At 34.8% G+C, this 26,612-nt stretch overlaps 1 long non-coding RNA gene across 1 annotated transcript in view; it reads right to left on the bottom strand.

Annotated features, from left to right (window-relative positions):
• Positions 1-25,419, bottom strand: part of LOC138704573 (uncharacterized) — a 39,355-nt gene extending 13,936 nt beyond the window's left edge. Inside the window, exons 1-2 of the long non-coding RNA XR_011333369.1 lie at positions 25,263-25,419; positions 5,259-5,436 (exon numbers count right to left, since the gene is read on the bottom strand). This is a non-coding gene — a long non-coding RNA (uncharacterized lncRNA). The remainder of the gene's footprint in view (positions 1-5,258; positions 5,437-25,262) is intronic.
• Positions 25,420-26,612: the final 1,193 nt, after the last annotated feature.

The following is a 26,612-nucleotide window of genomic DNA, read 5'->3' as shown; positions in this document are numbered from 1 at the left end:
ATGCTGATATAACCTCTGCAGTTGTGAGTGTCGTTAAGGTAAGCAAACCCTCCCTATACCGCCCATGTTAAATTTTAAAATGTCAGGTGCACTTTATTCTGGATGTATCTGAGGTACAACCTCCAAATTTCCAGAGATTATTTAATATACATTTACCTTTAATAATACGAACCAGTTTTGATCAGATGTTATTAGTTTTTTAATTATTAATTTTTTTCTAAATGTTTAATTTTTTGTTTGAAATTTGTAATTCAAAATTTGAAAACCGAGGTTCTAAGTAATTTACAACAATTTCCTTTCATATTATTATTAGTTATGGTCTTCCTAATGTCCAGTCCAAATTTCATGCATTTATCTTTAATGGTGTTGATGTAACGTGTACCAACGTTACAAAAAATGCACAAATGAGAAAAATGGAGTTAAAGTTTTGACAAGTATTCTCATACCTAAGTGCATTGCTAGAGCATTCCAGCACCATAATCTGGATCTTCTGTGTCCTCATGGCTTCTCTTCTTTTTCCTCTTCAATTTTCTTCCTTTTTTGCCATTTCCTCCATTACCATTTCTGCTATTTTGATGCGAAGAGAGTCTAATTCCTTCAAGATGTTATGGTGTTCAAGCCTGGTTCAATCCCCTACTTTTGTAAGACTTCCACTCTTCCAATATTTCCATCATTGAATGCTATGATGGTATCTGTTAGTCCTAATCTAAGTGTATTGACACTAACAAAGACTGTTTTGGGGATCCTGCATCACAGAACACGGTTAAATGCTTCGTTTGTATTTTGAGTTTCATCGTGAAAACATTTTTTTAGCAACTCTGAATGGGACAAGTTTATATATATTGCTTTATGGCAAGCATGACAGATTCTGGTAAACCATGGTGTTTATAATGAGGTTCCTTTCTATTATATTTGCACCACGAATTGTCACCTTCAGGACACAGGTCATGTTGGGGATGATAGTCAGTGGAGAGTTCGTGAAAATATGTAGCGCATACTGCATTCCTCATATCCTGTAGACTATCGAAATTATTTCTTAGGGCTTGACCATAGTAATTTTGTAAGTTATCTATCATCCCATCTGTAAGTCTCTTTGATCCCCCAACACCTTTGCCATCTGAAAGATTCTGCCCCACTAAATCCTTCTTGAGTTTGCGAAGCCTGGAACCCAATAGCTTTTGTACATGTCCAATGCACTCCAGTTTCTCCACAATACAATCGTCCTTATATGGTTTACTTTCCACAACTTTTACAAAACCCTTACTGGTTCCATCACCTAAGTACTGTTTGTATTTTACACCACGAGTCTGGTTGGAATGTTGAAAAATACATACAGCTCTCTCTGCCTCCATACCACCACTGCTTCCATCAAAATTCTTTACACCACCTTTATGAGTCCCTAACACTTTGCATGTATAACAATATTTCGATAGCAATTCTGAATCTAAAACTTTGCCTGTATCAACTGAAGTAGCTACCACAACTCCATGGTTTAACATGTGGTGTCTCTTATGCCATGTCCCATCTATTGCAACCGGAATCTTATCATCACCGTCATTGCATTGCACTGCTTCCTTACATGCTTCTAACATACTATCTTTGAGACACTATCAGCTGATTCTTGAATATGTTCAATCACCTTACGAAATTTTTAATGAGGCTTAGATATTCATCATGACACACAATCTACCAGCAGCATAACCTTTTCCAATAGCCTACAGTGTAGCCCATATATGAATCTTGTATTCACTTCATAACCACTAGGGGTAACTTTTGATGTTTGAAAAGTACCTTCCTTTCTGCACACTGCACACACTATTACTAATGATGTAGCAAGTCCTTTTCGTTTCTTTATGCCTTCTTGAATTGACAGAGTCACATTCACAGTATTTACACTTTGTTGAGATAATGCTTTTGACATCAGTCCACTAGTACATAACCAGATTTTAACATGTTATTTTCACAAATATTAGACTGTTGCATTTCACACATCTCATCAAATAGCTCTTTGGAAAATGAAAGTTTCTTATTCGATGAACACACTTACCGGCATTGGTAGTTGCTACATTTTCTTCACATGGTGTTCGGTCAAACCTCTTCTGCACTAAACACATTACTAACTTTTCCATTACTAATTAAATCACTAGTAACTTCCTTCTTTCTTGTATGAATGTTCCCAGTAAACTTTCTCTTTCCAAACTTCTTATTTCTTATCAATTTTTACCTTCACAAATACAAAATAACAAATATTTACGTTTGCCTCGCTTCCCGTTTCCTTGGAAACCGAACCATAGATGACCATGACCAAAGAGAAAGTTGACAGAGGCATCAACAGAAAATATGAAATTTCTCTCAAAAAACAAGAGTTGGTTGATAAAAATATCTTCAGCGGTTTAGGAAATACATAGAAAAACATGAATGTCTGCAAAAGTGGGCGTGGTCAGAAAAGACATGCAATCAATTATATGCTCAGTAAACATCCAATTTTGGTCCGAATCGATTATAAACCGCATATTCGCATTCAGAACACTAGAAGGACTAATAAACACCAGAAATCCAAAAATCCATATTTTGAACCATACATGAAGGCTTGCTTACCTCGATCACCTCAGTCTCTGGTAAGAGACTATTTCGTTACTGATGATGGTGACGCTACACTGAAGAGTTCCGATTCAGAACAACAAGATAAGATTTTGCTGAGAGCAAGTTTATATAATATACTTGATAATGTCATATCAGAAATGAAAAGATGGTTTGAAGAAAATTCTGTTTTCTGCGAAGCAGTATCAGTTGGTGATCCAAAGTCTTCTGATTTCATGAACTTCAAGACGCTGCCAGAACTGGCTGACTTGTATGGATCTTCAAATTTTGTGTTAAACATAAACAAGGAACTTCTAGAGAAACAGTGTTCCCTGTGAATATTAAATCAAAACGTGTGTGTGACCTATATTCTAAACTACAGAACATAAGCATGGGTTTGGCATTCCAGGAACTACTCCAAGTTTTACAAATTATAGGCCTACTGATCTGTCCCATCATGACTGCATCCACAGAAAGGAATTTTTCTGCATCATGACAAATAAAAACTTACACCAGGATAGCCATGTCAAGCACAAGGCTTTGTAATCTAGCAATTTTATCCATCGAGAGGAAGAAAAGTTGGAATTTGTTGAAGGACCCATCATCAGTGGTCAACAGATTCGTGCTAGGAAATCTCGACAGCTCCAGATCAACTTATGAAGCGTTTGTATGACTCGCATGATTGTTTATCGTAATTTTGCATGTTATTAAATAAGACTTCTGAGAATGAGTTTCAAAAGAGTTGACGACAGCGCCACTGTCAGGTACTTTATAAGATCCTGTCTTGTAGATGCAGTACCAATCTAAGATAATAGCTCGACCATTACCTTTCTGATTATACAAGTAGAGCCACAATAATTTTGGTGTCAGAACTGATCATAACAAAACTGATGACCGGTAGAACCAGCCATAACAACATGTTGGAAGTATCTACTGTTAGTGACTGGTAAATCCGACCCTAGAACTTGGAGAAGTTAGGGGTGAAAATTGCTCCCCACCCACCACACGCTTCAGTAGCGAGAGTTTGTCAGTCAGTTTATGGTTGTCAGGTGGTCAGGTCCTCAGTCTTGCCTTCCTGCCTGCCTGTGTGTTGTACGTATTGAAAACATTTGGTCTCGTGATCTTTCGCTTTCACGTTCTGTAATATATTACTAGCTCTTTAGTTTTTGTTATAACAATTTAGTTTAGTTAGTGTGTTCTTCTTTATGATTGTTTCAAGTTTTTAGTTATAATAAATGTCGCCTTGGACTTACCCATTCGGTGTTAACATCCGACTCCCTCTGCCTAGTTTGAAAGCGGGAACCTGATTCCAATGCCAAGCCTGATTTCATAATTACTGATGATGACGCGTAATGAACTTCTTCATTACTTTAGCCCTTTGTCCATTTCTTAATGATTCGAGGGAGTCTCGCCATCCTTCGGCAGGTCTTCGTACACAACTTCTTTCTTTGTCTTGTATTATCTCCGCCTTAACCGACTCAACAAGCTGAGATGTAGGAGATGACATATCTCTCACAATACAGGACCATTGTGGAGACGTTACAGGACAAGTGCAAGACCTACCGAGTCCTGTGGCATAGAGATAAATTTCACCCCACGTCAGGAATGGAACCACGGACTGTCTAGTTGGGAAGCACACGTTGTCGTAACTGCGTACCCTACACTTCTTTCTTGTGAAAATTTATTGCTAGCTACTTTCACAACGCGACTTCTTAAAAGTATTATTTTATTATATTTTTACAGCAAAGTGCTGGCTGGCACTTCCTCTTAATTTGCAGTTAGCTTATTGAAACAATTTTGAAATTACTGAATAGTGTGATTAACTCGCAGTTTATTAAAGGAGTATGTTAATTCATTACAGTTGTTGAAAGGACTGCGACTGGATTGGCATAACATTTTCCCGTTACTAATTAAACTACATAATAGTGAACTAATATTTACTATTTAGCTGTAGTTATAGTCATTTTCAGAATACCCTCAGATCGCTTTAATGTGTATTTGCTATTTGATTTATTACATTTAGGACTCTGCAGTCCTAAGTTTCCAATAATGTTTTAATTACCATCCATCACAAATGTTTGATGAAATAGTTAATTTCAGCGAACTAATGTACGTAGTAATTTACCAGGGTCTTAGAAATCTTTTCAAACTTATTTTCCTTCTCATTTTGTTGTCAGAAATATGCAATGTGAATTCGTCCCTTTCTTACAATATGCCATTATGGTTAATGTTTGAATTTCGGCATTTCTCGTGTGATTTATGTAAGTGTATCCAACCGTTCATATAGTGCTGTTTTTTTTAAAGAGCGCCCTTTTTTTGTAACAGAAAATAAGCAAGTAATATGTAATAGTAAATAAAATATTTCAACAGGTTAATGTGTTCAGTTAATGGGATGGCTGTTATCAAAAACAGCTAAAACGGTTTCTGAGGCTAATGTAATTGAAGCAACACCATAATGATTCACCGGTGAGTAAAAAGTTTTCTTTATCAATAGTAGCTGTAGCAGGGCAGTCCCTTCTCTACCCCCTACCTCTGTTTGTCACGTGTTTGTTGACAGCGTGCAGACTGTTAGAAGTGGAGTGGGTGAAATTCGTTACAGGGCCGGATTTACCAGTCACCAACAATAATATCTATAGTGGCAGTAACAAAATTAAATGATATGCAACAAAGATACTCACTTTCATGATTTTTCAGTTCATCTGCTTGTCCCTTGTCAACCGGCACTTCACCTTCCTTCACAAACTGCAATATGCCACCAAAGTGAGGTGACAAGATTTCTTCCACATATTCTGCACTGCGAGTATTGAGCTGTTCACGGAAACTTTCTGCCTCTTTAGAATTGTCCCGAGAGTGTTCCTTAATGCAAACATCAATATTTTACTTTACATTTGTTTGTTTATCAACTGTCCGAAGACAGGTCTGAACCTCATTAGTGACATCAATAAAGGTGCGTACACACATAGGGAACATAGTGAAGCGAACTTTCACTGTTTGGAGCAACATACAAATAATCAGCAAATGGTCAGGGAACATTCGTGTTTGCTGGTAATTCGCAAAAATGGTAGACGATTTATTATAGTAAGTGCAGCAGTTATTATGGGCTGTCTAACAAAAATAAAGTTGAAAAATAAAGGGTGATTGTGACAGATTCCACTATACAAAAGTCGCAATTGGTATAGAATAGAAGCATTGACTTGTTTAATTACTTACGTTAAATTCAGTGGGATAGTTTTAAAACTTCTGTCGAATTTCAGCAACAGACTTTGAAATGTTACTATGCAAAATAGGCAAGAAAGATAGACTGGTGAGAAGCAATACCTGTTCATGAAAGATTAGCACTAACACTTCAATATCTGGCAACAGAGGATTCGTATACAAGTTTTATGTATTTATTCGAAGTTTCCAAACAGCTGAGTTCCATGATTTTTCCAAAAATTTCTTGGTCCCGATATAATTCAATAAGGTTGATGCGGGACTGTATTTAAAATTTTTGCCACCTCAGGCAACTAAAGAAATGTTGCCCCCTCTACATAAATAACGAATTATGAAAATTAGTCAAAATTAAGACAGAGAATCGAATAGTCAATATTCAAGTGGAATTAATTAGTAAAAAAAGGGAAAATAATACAAAAGAAATAAAATTAAATATAACTTTAAATGTCAGTATTGTATTACAGTACATTCAGCGATCACTGCCCTGCTTTTTGTTGGAACTGAAATCTTCTAGAAGGGCCTATTGTTTCACTCCTTGACTGGTGAAATAGTCTCTAGTTACTTCATTTATTGCTCAGAATGCTGGATCTAATTTTACTTATTTCATTTCCATACTCATCAGTCATTATTTTAATTACATGGGTGCTGATCAATACTGCCATTCATTTCACTTTCATTATCATACTTATTGTTAGTTTAGAAGATGTATCACATAACAGTGACGATGTACTCACATCAGTTTTTGAAAGAATACCTCAGTTTCATTTTGAACAACTCGATTTTGTGTGTCTTACTACATAAGCACTTTTTGTTTCTTTTCTAATTATTTTAAGTTTTCACTGTTTTCTATATTCAGCCTCAATTCTTTTCGTATCCAAACTTAATAATATTAATAACTTAAAACTTCATAATTTAACAACTGCAGACAGTCATTTTAAACTTGTAACTTGTGTACTAGTTCATTTCAAATGATAATAATAATGATAATGATAATAATAATAATAATAATAATAATAATAATAATAATCGTGAATATGTTAGGAGAAAATACACAAACGATTAGGGAAAACACGGAAATTTTACTTGAAGCAAGTAAAGCAATCGGTTTGGAAGTAAATCCCGAAAAGACAAAGTATATGATTATGTCTCGTGACCAGAATATTGTACGAAATGGAAATATAAAAATTGGACATTTATCCTTCAAAGAGGTGGAAAAATTCAAATATCTTGGAGCAACAGTAACAAATATAAATGACACTCTGGAGGAAATTAAACACAGAATAAATATGGGAAATGCGTGTTATTATTCGGTTGAGAAGCTCTTATCTTCCAGTCTGCTGTCCAAAAATCTGAAAGTCAGAATTTATAAAACAGTTATATTACCGGTTGTTCTGTATGGTTGTGAAACTTGGACTCTCACTCTGAGAGAGGAACATAGGTTAAGGGTGTTTGAGAATAAGGTGCTTAGGAAAATATTTGGGGCTAAGCGGGATGAAGTTACGGGAGGATGGAGGAAGTTGCACAACGCAGAACTGCACGCATTATATTCTTCACCTGACATAATTAGGAACATTAAATCCAGACGTTTGAGATGGGCAGGGCATGTAGCACGTATGGGCGAATCCAGAAATGCATATAGAGTGTTAGTTGGGAGACCGGAGGGAAAAAGACCTTTAGGGAGGCCGAGACGTAGATGGGAGGATAATATTAAAATGGATTTGAGGGAGGTGGGGTATGATGATAGAGACTGGATTAATCTTACACAGGATAGGGACCGCTGGCGGGCTTATGTGAGGGCAGCAATGAACCTTCGGGTTCCTTAAAAGCCATTTGTAAGTAAGTAAGTAAGTAAGTATAAGTATTATAATAATAATAATAATAATAATAATAATAATAATAATAATAATAATAACATTTCAGTTCACACCTGTGGAGTAACGGTCAGCACGTCTGGCAGCGAAACCAGGTGGCCCAGGTTCGAATCCTGGTCGGGGCAAGTTATCTGGTTGAGGTTTTTTTCGGGGTTTTCCCTCAACCCAATACGAGCAAATGCTGGATAACTTTCGGTGCTGGACCCCGGACTCATTTCACCGGCATTATCACCTTCATATCATTCAGATGCTAAATAACCTAGATGTTGATACAGCGTCGTAAAATAACCCAATAAAATTAAAAAAATAACATTTCAGGTATTTAACCAATAAGTTACCAATTTTTGCATAGAACAAGTATTATTTTGCTTTGAGATGTTATGAGCTGCCATGTAAAATTAAGTATGGTAACTTACAAGCTTTAATTATGTGACACACATGTGAAATAAAGCTTGACTGGTATATTATAATCAGACAACCTTACTACCTTTTACTAATTAGTTAATTAATTACATCCTGTTCGCATATAGTATAAACATACCTATTGTTCGGATATATAAAAATTAATGTAAAATGTTTGTCATAAATGCACATGTGTATAAAATTTCTCAAATTTTCACAGCTTGAGTATGGTACTAATCCCAAAAATTTCGCGAGCTTGGTTTGACAAGGTTCTAACTGACAAAATCGGTGAAATTGAGATTGTGTACTTATAACCTTTCATTCAATCAGATCTTTATAGGAAACTGACTTTTATTGTTATCCATTGACAAACAAAGAAATTAGTACTGTGCCATAGTTCTATCTGCAATGAAATTGGTTATTTTTTTTAATTTGACAAGGTTGCAACTACAAAACCATAGCTCATGCTTTTGTTCTGCAGTGTTAGCGGTTTAAAAGTGCATTCCTGTTACTGAAACATTCTTGGTTATCTACTCATTGTTAGATACTCGTATAAATAATTTTTCCTGAAGTGACTTTATTTATGTTTTGTTAGACTGAATCTTATAATACAGTCATGAGTGAAAATAAATCCGAACAAGATATTTTCTCGAACAGTGATTCAGATGATTTCGTCCCACCTACTTCTACCAAGACCAACCAGTAGTGATGAAAATACTGCTAAGTAATAAATTGAATTATTTCTGTAACTACAGTGTGTCCAAAAAATCGAACCAGTTAACAAAATTCGCAAGAATTAAATTTGTATGAGTGTCATAGTTATCCATTAGACATTATTGTCACATACCATATTCCAGAATTAGTTTTCTTTTAGAATAACCTTAATAATTATGAGCCCCTTTTACCATATCACATAATATAATAATGGTGTTATTTAAAATTTTGTATACACAGTGAGCTCAATAAATTATTTTTATTACTATTTTCTGTTACTGTTATAAATGTGTTACTTTTGACTAACAGGAACATAAAACTCAGAAATTCTGTGGGTCTATAAAGTGAGTAACTTATAATATTGTTTTAAACACTAGATGAAGAAAGTAAAAAAAGACATCATGACGTAAAAAACTAAAATTTCCTACATTATGTGAAGATCTATTCCTCAACCATTGAACGTGAATATTTATTGTGCGACAGCAAGAGCAGAATATAAAAGTAACATTACAACAAACAGTTTTAAAACGGATGTTGATGAAAATGAAGTAGAAAAAAGGAGTACGGTTGGAATTGAAACTAATACAAGTCGTGAACCACCTCAAAATACACCAAAGAAAAAGAATGTACGGAAGATTATGGCCAAACCAGTATCGTGGAAATGTAATATGCGGAAGAAAGCACATCAGGAAGGTAAGGTGTAGACTATGTTAATCGTAGAGGAGAGGAAAATCTGTTTCATAAGAAACTGTAAATATACCAAAAATGTCAGGCAATATGCAAATATAAATGCAGCGAAAAAATACTCACAAAGAACAAGTAGAGCTTCATAGAACCTATTATTTTCTGCAGTCTGCTACTCTCCAATAGATCTAATAAGACTGTTAAAGCAGGTGAACCGTCGGAACTCTTATTGGCTAATACAAATGAGAGCAGAAGATATCAAGGATTTTTCAGCAACTATAGAGCTATTAAATTAGGGCCTACAAGACTGTTCTATTCTCGCAACTAGCTACTGTGAAGTTCACAAAAACATAGGCCTTATCATGAAATCAAATACAAATTAACCCATGAGACAGATGAACAAAAGAAGTTGCTAATATCAATTTTAATGAACACAGAGGAGTGTTGAAGCCTGATCCACAGCATCAATACGTAGGCCTATTTTGAATATCAAACCACAAATTCAAAATAAGAAGATTGAACTCTCAGATTTGAAAAACATCAAAGCAGCTATCCCTTTCACGGCTCTGCAAGACAAGTTAGTACTCAGCGACCCACTTAGTATAGACTAAATACATTTTTGTGTGAAATAGTGTCACAATCCAATATTATTTTATAGTTGATACCATAATGTTCTTTTTTCAACATAGATTTACGGTATTTTAATTTTTCGTCCCTATAATCTGGAGTTGTAACTAACACATTTTTTTAATAGTGATTAAAAAGTTAGTTTGACAAGGTTCTATGTGCACTTACACCTCTGTAACTTTCCTGAAGCGTCAAATTTAAAGTGACAAGGTTCTAACTGCATTTTCGCTACCTCAGATTCTACGATTTAAAAAGAAATTTTTGAAAGAGAACTCATTAAAACTACTTTCCATTGATATCTAAGAAGGTATATAAAATTATTTCGACAAATATTCATAAATAAAAAAGTTATAGTACAATGAAACTTTAAAATCAATTTTCTCAGAATAATGATTTTTGCAGTTGGAACCTTGTCAAACCAAGCTAGCGATCTGCCAGCCAGTGCCATGGCTCATGTTGGTCCATGCGTAAATATGGCCCTTTGTTGATATCTTCTTCAATCCATTCCAGTTTTGATACACTAGTACTGGTTTGTGAAATTAGGTACATCAACCACTGCGGTCTGCTGCTACAAAAAACTACGAAAAAGTGACAAATCCCATCCACAGCGAATACCAGTTTCCTTTGATGTACTGACAAGCAATGGATCACATACGAAGCAAACCAAATGACTGGTTTACCTTCGCTGTACCGTCCACATGTTCCGAATTCAGTCAGCAAATGCATTTGTTCATTGTTCGGTCGGTATATGGGCTTAAAACTAGTGTTGTGGGATTTAATTGATTAATTGATAAATTTCTGTTGTAAGATTAATCAATCAAAAATATTTAATCAATATTCCTCTCTTGGAAATTGCTTACTTAAAAAGCACAATAATACTGTTATTTTTTTATTGCAAAGGAGGTAGCGTAGGGAAAATCTTTGCACAAACATTTCAGAAAGAGATGGAAATATGAGGACAGTGACCTAGTCTACCTCTATTGAAAGTTGAAACACAATGCAAAACCCTTATTAAGTTTTATGGTTTTCCAAGAAACTTCCACCTTGTTGTCAGCTCATAATAATAATAATAATAATAATAATAATAATAATAATAATAATGATTTATTTAACCTGGCAGAGTTAAGGCCATACGGCCTTCTCTAACACTCAACCAGGAGTAAAGACTGCGTTACAAAAACACTACAAATTTACAAATTACATTACAATTTTACACACAAAACTGAATAAGATAATAATAATAATAAAAAATAAACAACAAATAAGAAGAAATCAGACATAATATATAACATACAGAAAGAAAGAAAAAAGCATAATAATATGTGAACAGCAGGTCAAAATAAATGAGGCATACAAAAAAAAGACAATTATTCATAATAATAATAATAATAATAATAATAATAATAATAATAAAGAATAGTAATAATAATAATAATACTAATAGTAATAATAAAATAGAGCAGTACAAAGTATACAGTGAATACAATATTTCTAAGTACACACAATAAGGAAAATTAAGATTATATATAGCTCAACTTATCACATTAGAGATATAACATTATCGGAAAATATGAAAACAAAAATATAAAATAAGTTGAATATCATTAGAACATAAAAAAATGTGAATATGTGGAAACATGCAATACAACACTTGTCATAATAGTAAGTTAGTTTGTTGGCAACTCGTCATAAGATAATTTTCTAACTTGGATTTGAAAGAATTCAATGTTCGGCAGCCCTTGACTTCAGGCGGCAGAGAGTTCCAGTGACGAGAGGTAGCAACAGTGAAGGATGAGGAATACAGAGACGATGCGTGAAGTGGAATTTCTAGCGTGTTATCGCGTTGTGATCGAGTATTAATATTATGATAGCGAGAGAGAGTATGAAATCGAGCGAATAAATAATAGGGGGATGAAGAGTGCATAATTCGATATAAGAGAGAAAGTGAGTGCAGATTTCTCCTCTCATGTAACCTAAGCCATGATAACTTCTTGAAAGAAGGTGAGATATGATCATAGTATCGAACATTACAAATGAAGCGGACGCACGCATTATGAACACGCTGTAGTTTCCGAGCGGAATCAATCCTGAGATCATCTGGCTAGCATATGAAATACATACTTTTCTGGGCTTCGTCTCCCTCATCCATTTCAAAATAGCCATGTCTATACTGTGTGCAAGTGAGAGCATAACTACCTTCTTCTCTTTTTAAAATCTGGTAATTCGATTACAATAGGGGCCAGTCTTCTGTTTCGACCGCTGTACTTTTGCAGTTGCAGTTTCTGTACTGAGTTGGTATATGAAGGTTGTGTGTTTAGTTTGATAAAGAAAAAAAAAATCAGTTTTCTGTGGTTTGTGAAAAGTGTAAACTCCATTATGTCATATGAGAATTTGAGAGGTAAACTTGGTGAAATGTTAGGATTTAAATTGAACGATCGTGGAGAAGTGCTTGACAGAAAAAAAGTTTTTTCGTGTTTAGTGATGCAGGAAACCTTGTTACTAAACATAGAGCAGCACTTAATTCAGAGCATATGAATGCACTCACATGTTTAAAATCATGGATGAAGGAGTATTAACTAGGTGAGTCTTCATACTTTTTGTTATTTATGCTTGTCTCAAAAATTCCCAGAGAAATTGACACAATAAATTATAAGCCTCATAATAAATATGTTAATAGGTAATTAAAATAGTTGTTCTGTAATAAAACGATACAATAAATACAGATATACAACATTTAATACTTATGCTGATCACCTAACACAAGTTAAATTTAACAATAATTGAGTGGCTCAGTGCCAGACTTGCCTAAACCACAATTACACTGAAAAGAGTTATTCAAGTCTAAATTTGGACGTCATTTTTAAAAATAATCACATGTCAAAAGGAAATTATTTCTCTTTTACCGTAATCTAGTATGTATCTAGTCCATGTAAAAAAGTAAGTTGAAAAATATCATTAACACAGAAATGTGTTAACTGTAAAACGAATGATAGGCAAGTTTAGCCCTAAAACAAATTATATTTCAAGCCATTCCATGTCAAAGGACCCTGAATGCAAAAAAATTAAAATATTTCAAAGTAATTGCAATACGGGCTATTCCATATGAAATCGGACAACGAAATACCATGACATGTCAGAATTGTCTGAAAATTCGTACAGACGTTTAGTATATGGGAACTAGTAAATGTAAAAATTTTGGCTCTCCTTAGCCCAGTAGTTTTTCAGATAAAATACCTTAAAATTTAGCGTATTTTGTATTTTCTTCCTACTTTAAACACGTACTACTACGCCTGGCTTCTAAATAAAAAATTAAGCTATAGCTAATTTTGTAGTGCACATTTATGTGTATTAATGGGGTGTAACACATATATTTTATTGTTTGTGGAAATTATGGATATACTGTTTTTTTGTGATTTATAAGTTGTTACCACCAAAAAAGTATGGATATAAAATACTATAATGTTAGTTATTGTTGAGACAAAAATCATACAATTTTTTTAAAAAGCTATTTAAAATGAAAAGCCTTAAAATAAATATTTCAAATCTCGCTATAAAAATACGCGCTCCCTGCAGCGTCATGCAGCGATGTGAGAGGAGCCAGAATATTATCAGCTGGCTTTGAAACAGCTGGGGTGTTGTCACAACACAAGGAATGAGACGAATACGTGACCCACCAGCCAATCTTCTGCGTATAATTATTACAGGGTGACAGTGGATATTCATTTCCAGTGTTGGAAAAGTTTTCTTTTATTGTGTTGCAGAAAATTCAACAAAAACTACTATATTAAGGTAAGATAATGATTACGTATTGCCTTAGAAGTAAGACTTATAGATATCAATCATGCTATTACAGAATCACATTACAAAAATACATGTGCACATTATCAGTACTGAAAATTCAAATCCTTTTTTATGGGGTGCCCAAAATGGAAAATCGTTTTAGGACAGATCACTGCTTCAACCCCTTCCAACGATTACATAGAAAAAGGACCACAGAAAAGTTAAAGGTAGTACCAAATCGGATATTGGAAAAGTTTAACATTCCCATTAACTTAAAAAAACTCTGTGAGAATGTGTAAAACTTGTTCCGTGCAATTATACAATACTAGACCACCCCCTATGAATTATACCGGTACTTCTAATGAAACTTTTCTCCCATGCTGCCGATAGTGTTGAAGTAACCATCAGTAAACAGTAACAGGTTAGTGTAGTGATTATGTAATTATTTCAGTATTCAGAGAAATACATCTTTCATTTCGAGTTGTTTTAAAATCCGTGAACTACTCGCATGACGGAACCTACGAGCGTTGGCCAACTACGCACGCCCAGCTTGCTGTGGGATGGAGCCATGCGGCGAAGAAATCCACGATGAGAATTCTTTTCTTTATTTTTTTCCACCCTTACCCAAAGAAAATTTTGGATCTGTAAACTGTGTTTTATTCTATATTAAGTCGCATATATTGTCGTATTTCTATGTTTGAGTTATTTCGTCAAGAAAAAAAGTAAAAGAAATAAATCTGCCTAGTCATGTGAATAAGAATTTAAAAAAAAATCCCTCCAAAGTCATTATATTACTCTCTGAGTCTGCTTTAAAAAGAGATGTCGTTGAAAATTCTACCACTAAATGTCTCTGAGCAATGTTTTTCCAAAGCTAAGAATTTTATGAAAGTACGATAAATATGACGCTCTATAAAATGAAAAGTAATACTAGTTGGGGATATTTTAATTCACCATTAGGCTTGTCCAGTGAAGGCCTTTCAATGACAGAAATACCGCTTTTTTAAAAAAATGCGAGGTCAAATTTTCTTAAATTTTGTCCGATTTCACATGGAACAGCCCATATTCATATTTCTAGAGTAGATGAACTTTTATACCAGATAAACGGTTAATTTAATGAAAATATTGAATTATTTAATGTCTATGCATATTTGACTTTAGTATTAATAGTACTGCTGGCAAAAGGAAAAATACACCTCATATGTTGCCTGCTTTGATCATCTTTGCTTGTCTTCTGATTTTTTGTTGCGTGAGAAACTTGCTGTGTAGATGTTCCACAATCTACAATTTTGAAGCAAATCAGATGAGTTTTTCAAGTACATGGGACTAAATCAAAATATTAAGATCGTATGTCACACCCGCAACACAAAACATGATTTTATGGAACAACTGGATAATACGCACGGCAGACCAATATCGATAGTCGACTCTACTCGCTGGCCACTAGTCACCGGGCCGTACCGAGCCGTATCAAACAAAATATAATCGAAATGGTGGTAGTCAAATTCGCGACTATATTCTTAAATAATTCACTCCATTAGTCTAGTTCAAGGTTTTATGTAGTACAACGGCGGTTTTTTGAATGCATTAAAAGAAAATGAAGATGTAATAAGATAATAAACTAGGTTATCACAGGGAAATTAACAGGAAAAAAGGTGTGTTTCACGGAATACAATTAAAATGACGGAAAGTAAATTTCCAGTTAATGTTCGCCAAAGCGTAAAGTACGTAATTATGACGGCGTTGCTGTTTTATTTCTGGCCTATCGAAAAATACCTAGCCTTTTACGAAAAAAAATTTAAGGACCATGAAATTATTCACCGGTTTCATTATAGGCCTATTATTTTTTAACAATATTACGAATCAAAAACTGTCATATTATATAATTTTAACTACTACATGGACGAATCAAATCAAGCTAACCTAACCAAAGCTAACCTAACCTAACCAAAGCTAACCTAACCAAAGCTAACCTAACCTAACCAAAACTAATCTAATCAAACCAAAGCTAATCTAACCTAACCAAAGCTAATCTAATCTAACCTAACCTAAGCTAACCTAACCTAATCTAAGCTAACATAACATAACCTTCGTAAATGCAAGGCCTGTAACCGGAGCAAGAAGGGATCTCAATCATTTAATCTGCAAGTACACGCAAAAATAAATTCAAGTAAGGATCACGCTCCCACTGCATGAGAGGTCCGCGCATGCGCTACAGCAAAACTGTTTCTGTCCCGAGCCTCTCATCTAAGGCACTCGTCATAATTTACTCGCAATATTTACGCAAATACACATTGTCGCTAACAGTGGTGCTATCTCTCAATAATGTTCAGAACGAAGGAGGTAGACAGAGAGAGAAAAAATTTCTCCCGCCAACTACGCCACACACCAACGTCATGTTCTTATGTTGGTGACATTGTATATTTACTTAAATTTGGTGGTAAACGTAACGGCACGGTTCAAAGTGGCCGTGCTAATTCTCCAGTATAGCGGATTTTATTTATGCCCGTAAGAAAGTAATTAACTTAGCAAAGTGAAACTTTCAGAAAGTGAGGTTATCCACAAGATCTAAATTTTAACATATAACAACTTTTATGGTAGCATGACTATTTTGCACTCAAAATTGCGTTGCATGTGTAACATTAGCCTCATATTATCAAATGTCACACCGACAACACAAAACATGAAAAAAGAGGGAAAGACAAAACAAGCTCTTCAAACTGATGAAATAAAGTTAATGCTAAAGCGCAAGCAAGATAGAATAAGACAGAGGTGGCACAGAGAAAAACTAAAGTAGGTACCTTAGATAAATAATGCGTCTCCAACGAGTTAGATACTATAGAGAGGCTGAAGACCCCTGATAAGCGCTCCCTGCGGAGGCCAACAGTACTATGGATTGTTCCCTAAAAAACATGGCGGTCTATAGTACCGCCAGCCTCCGCAAGGAGTGCTTATCAAAGGTACACTGCAATTAAGACTTTAAAATTTCCAAAAATGTCTCATTCCCTCGGATTTAAATGAAATGTACCGTAAATCATAATATTCGTTGCTGGATAATTAAACCCTCTCAATACAGGTACCATTGCCACAGAGAATTATAAGATAAGACGGACTGAACATAAGCGAAATATCTGTATTAATAAGTTTGTACCATCAAGAGTTTAGAATTTATTGTGTTTATAGGGCCTACTCCAATTTTCTTTTTATTAATGCGTAGGGCTCTTTTTGTTAACAAAGGGGAAAGTTAGCACTTGCATCACACACAATTTGTCATTATTGTTCAAAATAATGTAAGAACAGTTTTATTCTGAAAATGCCTCTGCTTAGTTGCGAGACAAGTGTGAGATCAATATTTGTTTCAAATTATATTAGACTACACGATGTCTCCATCACGCGACAATATTTGTTTCAAATTATATTAGAGTACACGATGTCTCCATCACGCGAAAAGAAGTGTAGCTAGCTGTGGCTCCTGTTGTTTCTGATAACAATGTTAATCGTAAGTATCTTATCATTTTAATAAATGTGGAGAGTTATAATCACGAGTAACTTTCTATTAGTGTCATCCTTTAATTATTATGTTGCATGCTAAGAGGTTATTTGTAGTTTTAATAATTGCAGTTTTCAAAAGTTCTCTGTATTAATTCCAATTTCAAATGAATTTTTCTCAATAACTTAATTACTGGATATTTTTTTTTAATTTTCGCCACTACCTTTCCTATATTTTACTCCTATTAGTTACATATGTCGTCTCTCTTGAAATCACCTGGTGAGCACTGAATTACATAATTTCATATTAGGTTAGATTAGCTGTAAGATAATTAAATTTGTGACGAAGTCAAAAAATTATTTATTTTTCTTCTGCTGATTAAATTCATTCGTCTTTAGGTGCTTTGCTTTGGTTGCATCGAGTATAGCTTGTCATTTAACATCTGGGCTATACTTAGTGAAACTAATAAAACATAGGCTGTTATAAAACGTAAAGTTTTGTATGTATTTTACTTTTTACTTATTAACATAGTCTTAATATGTAACTCAATTCACAATAATACTAACTTCATCACAGTCATTTCCTACAACATCCGAGCCACGCCCCTTTGTTTTGACTAACCGAAACATGGCGGACCGATGTTCAATTGTCTTCAACTTTCTGAGGTCTTTGGCCTCTCTATAGTATCTAACTCGTTGTGCATCTCCAACAAGGGGTTCATATAGGAGTAACAGATTACTAGAGAAAGCAGTTTTTTAAAGTGAATAGAGGTTTATCAAACAGCCTAAGGAAAAGGAAAACAGTAGTATCAAAATTTATATTTGAGGAATTGCCGGAATTTACAAAAAGACTACATCTGCTACAAAAATTAAAAAAAAGAAGTACCGTAAAAGATTGAATGAGGAAACAAAAGATAACATGGTGCAGTTTTATCTTCATGATGACATAAGCAGGACTGAGCTAGGTAAAAAAAAAAAAAAAACAAAGTCACCATAAAGAATGTTCAAACCAGCAAGAAAGAAGTGGTACAGAAACATACTATGATGATGACGACCACTGCTGAAGCCTATGAAGAGTTTGTGAAGGAATATCCTGATTGTGTGATAAAGAAATTCATATGACCCATATGACCCGTAACACATGTATAGCATTACCATGGGAACGTGCAGTTTTTGGTGGAAAGTGTAGGAAAGAAACTGGTGTATTTCCACGTAGTAAACAAGATTTACTAGCCATCTTTGTATGTGACATTGAAAGCTTTGAATGCATGTCGGATACATGTGAGAAATGCAAATCGGCCTGCAATTCTGTTCAAAATATCATTAGTGATGAAGAAACAGTTAATAATGAAATGAAATGGCCTCAGTGTAGAGCAGTGGCGGCTGATTGACTGAGGCAAGTGAGGCCGGGCCTCAGTCACTTGGCTTAACTGAAATCAAATTTTGTGTTTTTATATAATGTATTAGTTATTTGAATGAAGCATATATCTCTGTAGAAGCATTTGAAAACTTTGATGTATATAGACCTGTTTTGCAGTAAAATTTGTTCCTGAGGCAGGGATCGCTCGTGCCGGGGCTGGCTTGTGATGTATATAGACCTGTTTTGCAGTAAAATTTGTTCCTGAGGCCAGAATCGTTCGTGCCAGGTTTGGCTTAATGCATTTCATGTCCTTTTGCGGGCTTTGAGTTTACGCTTAAAACGTTGTAGCTGAGGCACAATTCGCAGGTTTCACTCCTCCCATCCATGGGCCGGCCTCAAGGGTAGAGTGGGGTGGGAATAGCAGTGGTGACTTCTCTTCCTAACTAGGCCATAAATAAAATTCCAGCTCTTTGGCAGGCAGAAACCCACTCGAGATTCTCTCCCCTTATGTCTCAGTTTATGACATAAGCGAGGGTTTTCTACTATTGTACTTCGTAGTACAGTAGTGAATCTGGGCCAAGGTTGTTATGTATTTCGGGAAAATATAAACAGAAACAAATGAGAGAAATAATGCTGGTGCAGTTAATTCATTGTTAGAGTGTCCTTTTTCGAGAAGAAATAATACTAAAAGAAAGTAAGTTTTAAATAAAGAGAGAGACTACCGAGATACCTACGACATCGCTGATAATTTTTCTGACACATAATCTTAAAACGCGAGTTTCTATTGCATCCTGGTATGGACAACATAAATGGTTATGTGGTAATGTGATGCAAAATAAACTTCTCTTAGCCTTGTTTGTTGCTGTCAAAGGAAAAAAATAAAAAGAAAAGAAAGAAAAGGGAATTTCAACACATAATATGGGATGCTTCATCACACTGAAACAATCACTGAAACTCAGAGCATAACAGCTTATTTGGTGAGTGAAGTTATTATTTTTCATTGATAGTAATAAGAATATATTAATAATAGTAGTAATAATAATAATAATAATAATAATAATAATAATAATAGTAATAATAATAATACAATAATAATGATATTAATAATATAATAACAATAATAATTAATATCATAAACAAACATTTCCTATCGGAGGCACTTAAACTAGTTACATCTGGCCTCACCGAGGATTTTTGATCACCGGCCGCTACTGGTGTAGAGACGTGGAAGGACATCCTCAAACTGTCCTGGAAACTGGGACTGATCTGAATATGTCAAGAAAATACAAATCCAGTTGAACGGCATTCAAGCTCTATAGTTACGTGAAAAGATAACAGTCCAAACACTTTGAAGAGGCGAAGAAAAAATTTCTAATTCATGATGCAGTCATCCAAATTGATTTTGCAGAAAACTACATATCTTTGAGCCAAGATGAAATTCAAAAGTGCTGACTGGAGTCAGTGACAAACCACCATTTTTACTGCTGCTGTTTGGTTGAAATGCGGGAAGAACTATAATTATGTCATTATAAGTGAGGACTATAATTATGTCATTATAAGTGAGGACTTGTCACACAGCAAATATTCCTTAAAACCCTTCTCTAAGACTTGAAACTGAAACAAGTTCCGAATATTCAACATGTTAAGATATTCTCTGATGGCCGTGCTGCACGGTTCAAGAATTGCATCGCAGTGTTGAACCTCACACATTTTCAATCTGACTTCAATATTTCTGAAGACTGGAATTTTTTTTTGCCACTTCCCATGGCAAAGGAGCGGTTGATGATGGGAGAACTTTGAAAAGAACTGTTTAGAAAATGCTGAAATCACACCAAGTGATTATAAATTCGCCTTACGAATTCTATGAATGTACCAAACAGAGTGTAAAAGGTGTAACAACACTATTTACATCTGCAGAAGAAGTGAATTCATTATCATCATTCCTGGATAATCGTTGGAAAAATGTACAGCCAATTCCAAGCCTGCATAAAGTTTGCTTTGTGTCTCCTATTAAAGAAGATTTGGTGAAGGTTTCTGTAAGCTTTCAACAAGAAGAATTAACAACAGTCCAATTATTACATCAAGAAGAAGAAGAAGAAGAAGAAGAAGAAGAAGAGGAGAAGTCTAGATCTTCATGCAACAACAAGGACAATACCAAACTTGAGCCAGGGGACTTTGTACGGTACTTGTATCTTTAACTGCAACAGGAAAGTCTAAGAGGAAACAAGACGTCTTCTTTGCTATTGTGATGAAGTATGAGGAAGTGTTGGGTGTTGTCAGTAAATGAGGACAAGTTTTGGGAAGACTTGTCACTGATCCTGAAAAAAGTGAAACCTCCTAATTTTCTTAATAACAGGAGTCAATTTGCCTTTAGGTGACTATGCTCGCGTTTTAGCCTACATGAATGTTTGTAAAAATTTTTGAAATTTTTATGTGTTTTTTAAATTAATTTCAATAGCAGTGATATTATTTTGGTTAGTTTGTAAATAAAAAATATCTATGTCACATTCCTGCTGATAAAAATATGTAAACTTAACATGTCTTCAAGTGTCACACACGCAACATTTTCAAATTAGAATTTATGTTGAATGTTAATGTTCCTCAGCAACTTCTATTATATCATCTCAAAAGTATACATTTTATTTAGGTCACCAACAAGTTACAATCATATTCATAATCCAAGAGAACAGAATTGTAATAAAATCTTCACTTGCGTGAGCAGGAGTTGTATCATTTTGTCACACACGCAACAAAGATTGACATTTTATTTTTGTTAAGTGTATGCTTCTTAACCAAATCAAAACTTCATAACTGTGATGGTTAATATTACTTACTTACAAATGGCTTTTAAGGAACCCGAAGGTTCATTGCCACCCTCACATAAGCCCGCCATCGGTCCCTATCCTGTGCAAGATTAATCCAGTCTCTATCATCACACCCCACCTCCCTCAAATCCATTTTAATATTATCCTCCCATCTACGTCTCGGCCTCCCTAAAGGTCTTTGTCCCTCCGGTCTCCCAACTAACACTCTATATGCATTTCTGGATTCGCCCATACGTGCTACATGCCCTGCCCATCTCAAACGTCTGGATTTTAAGTTCCTAATTATGTTAGGTGAAGAATACAAGGCGTGCAGTTCTGTGTTGTGCAACTTTCTCCATTCTTCTGTAACTTCATCCCGCTTAGCCCCAAATATTTTCCTAAGCACCTTATTCTCAAACACCCTTAACCTATGTTCCTCTCTCAGAGTGAGAGTCCAAGTTTCACAACCATACCACAACCGGTAATATAACTGTTTTATAAATTCTAACTTTCAGATTTTTGGACAGCAGACTGGATGATAAGAGCTTCTCAACCGAATAATAACACGCATTTCCCATATTTATTCTGCGTTTAAATTCCTCCAGAGTGTCATTTATATTTGTTACTGTTGCTCCAAGATATTTTAATTTTTCCACCTCTTTGAAGGATAAATGTCCAAGTTTTATATTTCCATTTCGTATAATATTCTGGTCACGAGACATAATCATATACTTTGTCTTTTCGGGATTTACTTCCAAACCGATCGCTTTACTTGCTTCAAGTAAAATTTCCGTGTTTTCCCTAATCGTGTGTGTATTTTCTCCTAACATATTCACGTGATGGTTAATATAAAAAGGTAAAAGGTAAAGGTATCCCCGTAATATGCCATGAAGGCACTTGGGGGGGCATGGAGGTAGAGCCCCATGCTTTCCATGACCTCGGCACTAGAATGAGGTGGTGTGGTCAGCACCAAGCTCTGACCGCCTTTTACCCCCGGGAAAGACCCGGTACTCAATTTTATAGGAGGCTGAGTGAACCTCGGGGCCGTTCTGAAAGTTTGGCAACGAGAAAAAATCCTGTCACCACCTGGGATCGAACCCCGGACCTTCCAGTCCATAGCCAGCTGCTCTACCAACTGAGCTACCCGGCCGCCTGATGGTTAATATAATATATAAAAATAAAAATGTTAGCTCTTAAAACATTTAATCTACAGTGTCTTTTGTAAGTGAATCTGCTGTTAAAATGTCACACACACAACCATGGAATGACCCATAGGCAATGTTAGGCAAGTTTGGCCCTCGTAAAAAAAATTTGAAACCCAAATAAGTGGGATATGCAAGTTAGGTTCAAAAGTATAAGACATTAAAATCATTGCAGGTCAGTGGTATGATGACCGATTTATTGGACTAATTAACAAAGTTACGAACTATAAATCTTTGGAACACAAAGAAAAATATGGAACTCTTTATTTATTATCCCCGTCAGTTGCTTCCATGTCTGGATTGTTGAAACCTTCTCCTTCTACTTTCAGATTTCGGTAATAATGGTGGTAAATTGGAGGGATATATCTGAGTAGAGACATTAAATCTTTCTTCTTCTCTTTCGTGATTGGCCGATCTCTGGGATACAGGAGGTTCAATTTCTGAGAAAAGTTTCGCGATGGGCGCCCTTAGGTCCCTTTCCGTGCTATATCGACCACATCAAAATCTATGAAGTCAGACACACTGTATGTTTTGTAGAAAAGTTTCTTGGGTTCATCTTTCCAAAACTGTAACCATCGAATCTTGAGCCATTCCATTTTTTGTTTATTTTCTAATATATTTCTGTTTGTTACTTCATTTTCTAAAGAATCTCAACTATAGAATAATTCGCTAGTCATACGATGAACCTGAAATTCTGGATTTCTTTTCTTCGCATCAGCTATTACTCTTTCCCACTTTTCAGGAACATATGCTTCTTCGTGATAGCGTTTAGACCTCTCGATGACTCCAAAGTCTATGTCACAGATATCAAAACTGTGGCCAGGAATGAAAAATTTTTGATTAAGCACTTCAAGGGTTGGATGGTTTTGCAATGCGTAAGATAAGAAGAGAGCTGTTTTAATATTACGATTCTGCCCTCCACAGCTGTCACTATAGATTGTAAGAACTTTGGTTGTCTGTGGGAGAAAATTATTGGTATGATCGAGAAGACATGCCATTCCGAACTCCATAGTCATCAAAAATGACAAAATAAAATGGTACATGTGGTAACATAAGCTGTAAATTTTAGCCAAACAACAACAATTACTTATTCGTACTTAGCACTAAGCTTGCCTAACCAACTTCATCAAGGGATTTTAATAGATTTGATTCGTAAAATACTACCTTTAATTATATTACATACGCATGCAAATAGAGCTAAACTTGCTTACATTATAAAATATTAATTGAAAATATGGTAATTTCCTAGAAGACGGGCAAAATCCAACATGGCTGACGAAAACTACCAAAACGTTCTGCCAACTATGAAGTTCAAATGTCACCAAACATTACAAAATCAAAGATGGAAAATCAAACATATATTCATATTTTTAAGGAAGAAAAAGCCCTTCAAAAAATGAAAATACGTTTAATTTTTCATCTTTGATTTTTATGGTGTTTGGTGGCATTTGCACTTCAAAGTTGGTAGTACTTTTCTGGCAGTTTTCGTCCGCACTTTACCCCCACAAATCACTAAAACACAAAACAAAACAATAATTTATCACCTAATCAAACAAAATTCAATCCTCATTGGCGTCTTCAAAGACAACCACTTCACTTGCATTATGACACAGGCTTCAAGGCAATCTAAACTTAAAGCATGCAGCCAACAAAGAACTAAACCACCACTTTGTCGTACAGTCAACTTCACATAACTAAACCATGTATTTACACAAAATGAAATTCTCTTTGAACTCTTATTACACCTTAACTTGTACGGAAAATTCAATGAACAATTCCTTGGAATCACAGGAACAGTTTTCTCGTCAACAATCGACACAATTTTTATTCACCAGCGAAAGAACTGAACCAAAATCGACATAAAATTTAATACTCTGTTCTATGTTCACACATCTTTCACAGATATCATAAAATGACAAACTTTCAATAGCTTTACCCATCAGGCACAATATAACACCACTCACGCCAAACAACCAAGAACAACTTACTGACGTCATTATCCATTCAAAATTAACGAAAATTCTAGAACACATGATGACAACTATAACCAATCAAATCGAAAGAAAATCATAAAATGACAAACTTCCAATAGCTTTAGCCAGCAAAACAGTATAATACCACTCACGTCAAACAACCAAGAACAATTGACAACGTCATTACCCATTCAAAATTAACGAAAATTCTAGAACAAATGACAACTATAACCAATCAAATTGAAACATCATCAATGCGACACATAGTATAAAAACCTAGAACTAACATATAAAAGTTACTAAAAATCACTAACATTTAACTCTAAAGTAAAAAAGTTGGTAATACTTAGTACATCCAACCAGGTGCCCGTCTTCTATGAAATTACCGAAAATATAAACGAAAATATCCACCAAAAATAGTGCCTAACCCTCTGCATTTCTTATGGGTTTTGAAAAAATGTAAGAGACAAACTTGCCTAAGCGTCACATTACATAAACTTTGCAAAAAATACAATTAAAAATAAGAAATCATCCATTAAAATATACTTATTACAAAAATAACTTACCTGATGAAATCAGATCACCATAATTGGGTTGATATTCTTTGTCAGCATCACTGTTATCTTCAAACATGTTGTAAATGGACTTGGTCTTCTCTTCATATGCCAGGTTTGTTTGTTTGTTTGTTTGTTGCTTAGGCAACTATGTCGCACAAGAGCCTAACCTATCAAAAGCTTCCACTTGAGTAAGTAGTTAGAATTTCATTCGCCAGGTGGCAGTGGTGTTACAGTTTTCGTTTTTTATATAGTGCGATATTCAAATCAGTAGTGTCGCCAACATATACATTTTAGAACTAATTAAGGTCAATACGGTACACTAATTCCTTTGGAGTGTCACTGTTCGAAACAATTACAGAATGATTGAAACAGCTAATAAGTATGATTATATGTTCATATAAAATATTGTCAACGTACAAAGTGTTCAATAAGAAATTACTCTAGTTCACCCGTAATTTAACCTTTGTATTACGAGTAAGTGGTACCGTAGTGAAGGGATCTCGCATTCCAATAGAAACTTACGTACATATTTATATAGAGCATATGGTTTACATACTGGATAGAAATATTGTATAGAACGAACATCCTACTGAATATTTGCGTTTTTAATAAGCACTGTAGTTCATGCTTTCTTCGTGATATTGGCTACATTGATATCTCCAGAGTATACAATACAATAAGCACAACAAATCAGCGTTGCCAATCATCGTACAAATTAACTAAATGTACATGAAATTTGAATAGTAGCCGGCTGTTACGAAATAATTTTTAATAAAGTGTATCACAGTTAAATATTTATATAATGTTACCAAACTTGGGACACATGCTCACAACGTAGCAGAGAAGCTGTAGTCAGATATAAATATTGACACAGAAGGCTGAGAACAGAACAATGAGATAATGATATATAATAGCCTAGATCAAGATAATAGTCTATGAAACAATGCAATAATGAGATCTTGTGTGTGTGTGTGTATATATATATATATATAAAACATACTAATAAGGAATCCGGAGGTCATTGCCGCCCTCACATAAGCCCACCATTGGTCCCTATCCTGAGCAAGATTAATCCAGTCTCTACCATCATATCCCACCTCCCTCAAATTCATTTTAATATTATCCTCCCATCTACGCCCTTGGCCTCCCCAAAGGTCTTCCAACCAACACTCTGTATGCATTTCTACATTCACCCATACATACTACATGCCCTGCCCCTCTCAAAAATCTGGAAGAAAAACCCACAAAAAAAAAAAAGTGAAACTTTATGCACCCAATTGGATGTTATTGATATTTAGCTTTTTAATGAATTGGTTCTTTTTTAATTATTATTTTCCTTCATTTCTTTATTGAATATAT

Source organism: Periplaneta americana, chromosome 8 (genome assembly GCF_040183065.1).
Source record: "Periplaneta americana isolate PAMFEO1 chromosome 8, P.americana_PAMFEO1_priV1, whole genome shotgun sequence".
NCBI lineage: Eukaryota > Metazoa > Arthropoda > Insecta > Blattodea > Blattidae > Periplaneta > Periplaneta americana.
This window is presented reverse-complemented; position numbering and strand designations above follow the sequence as displayed.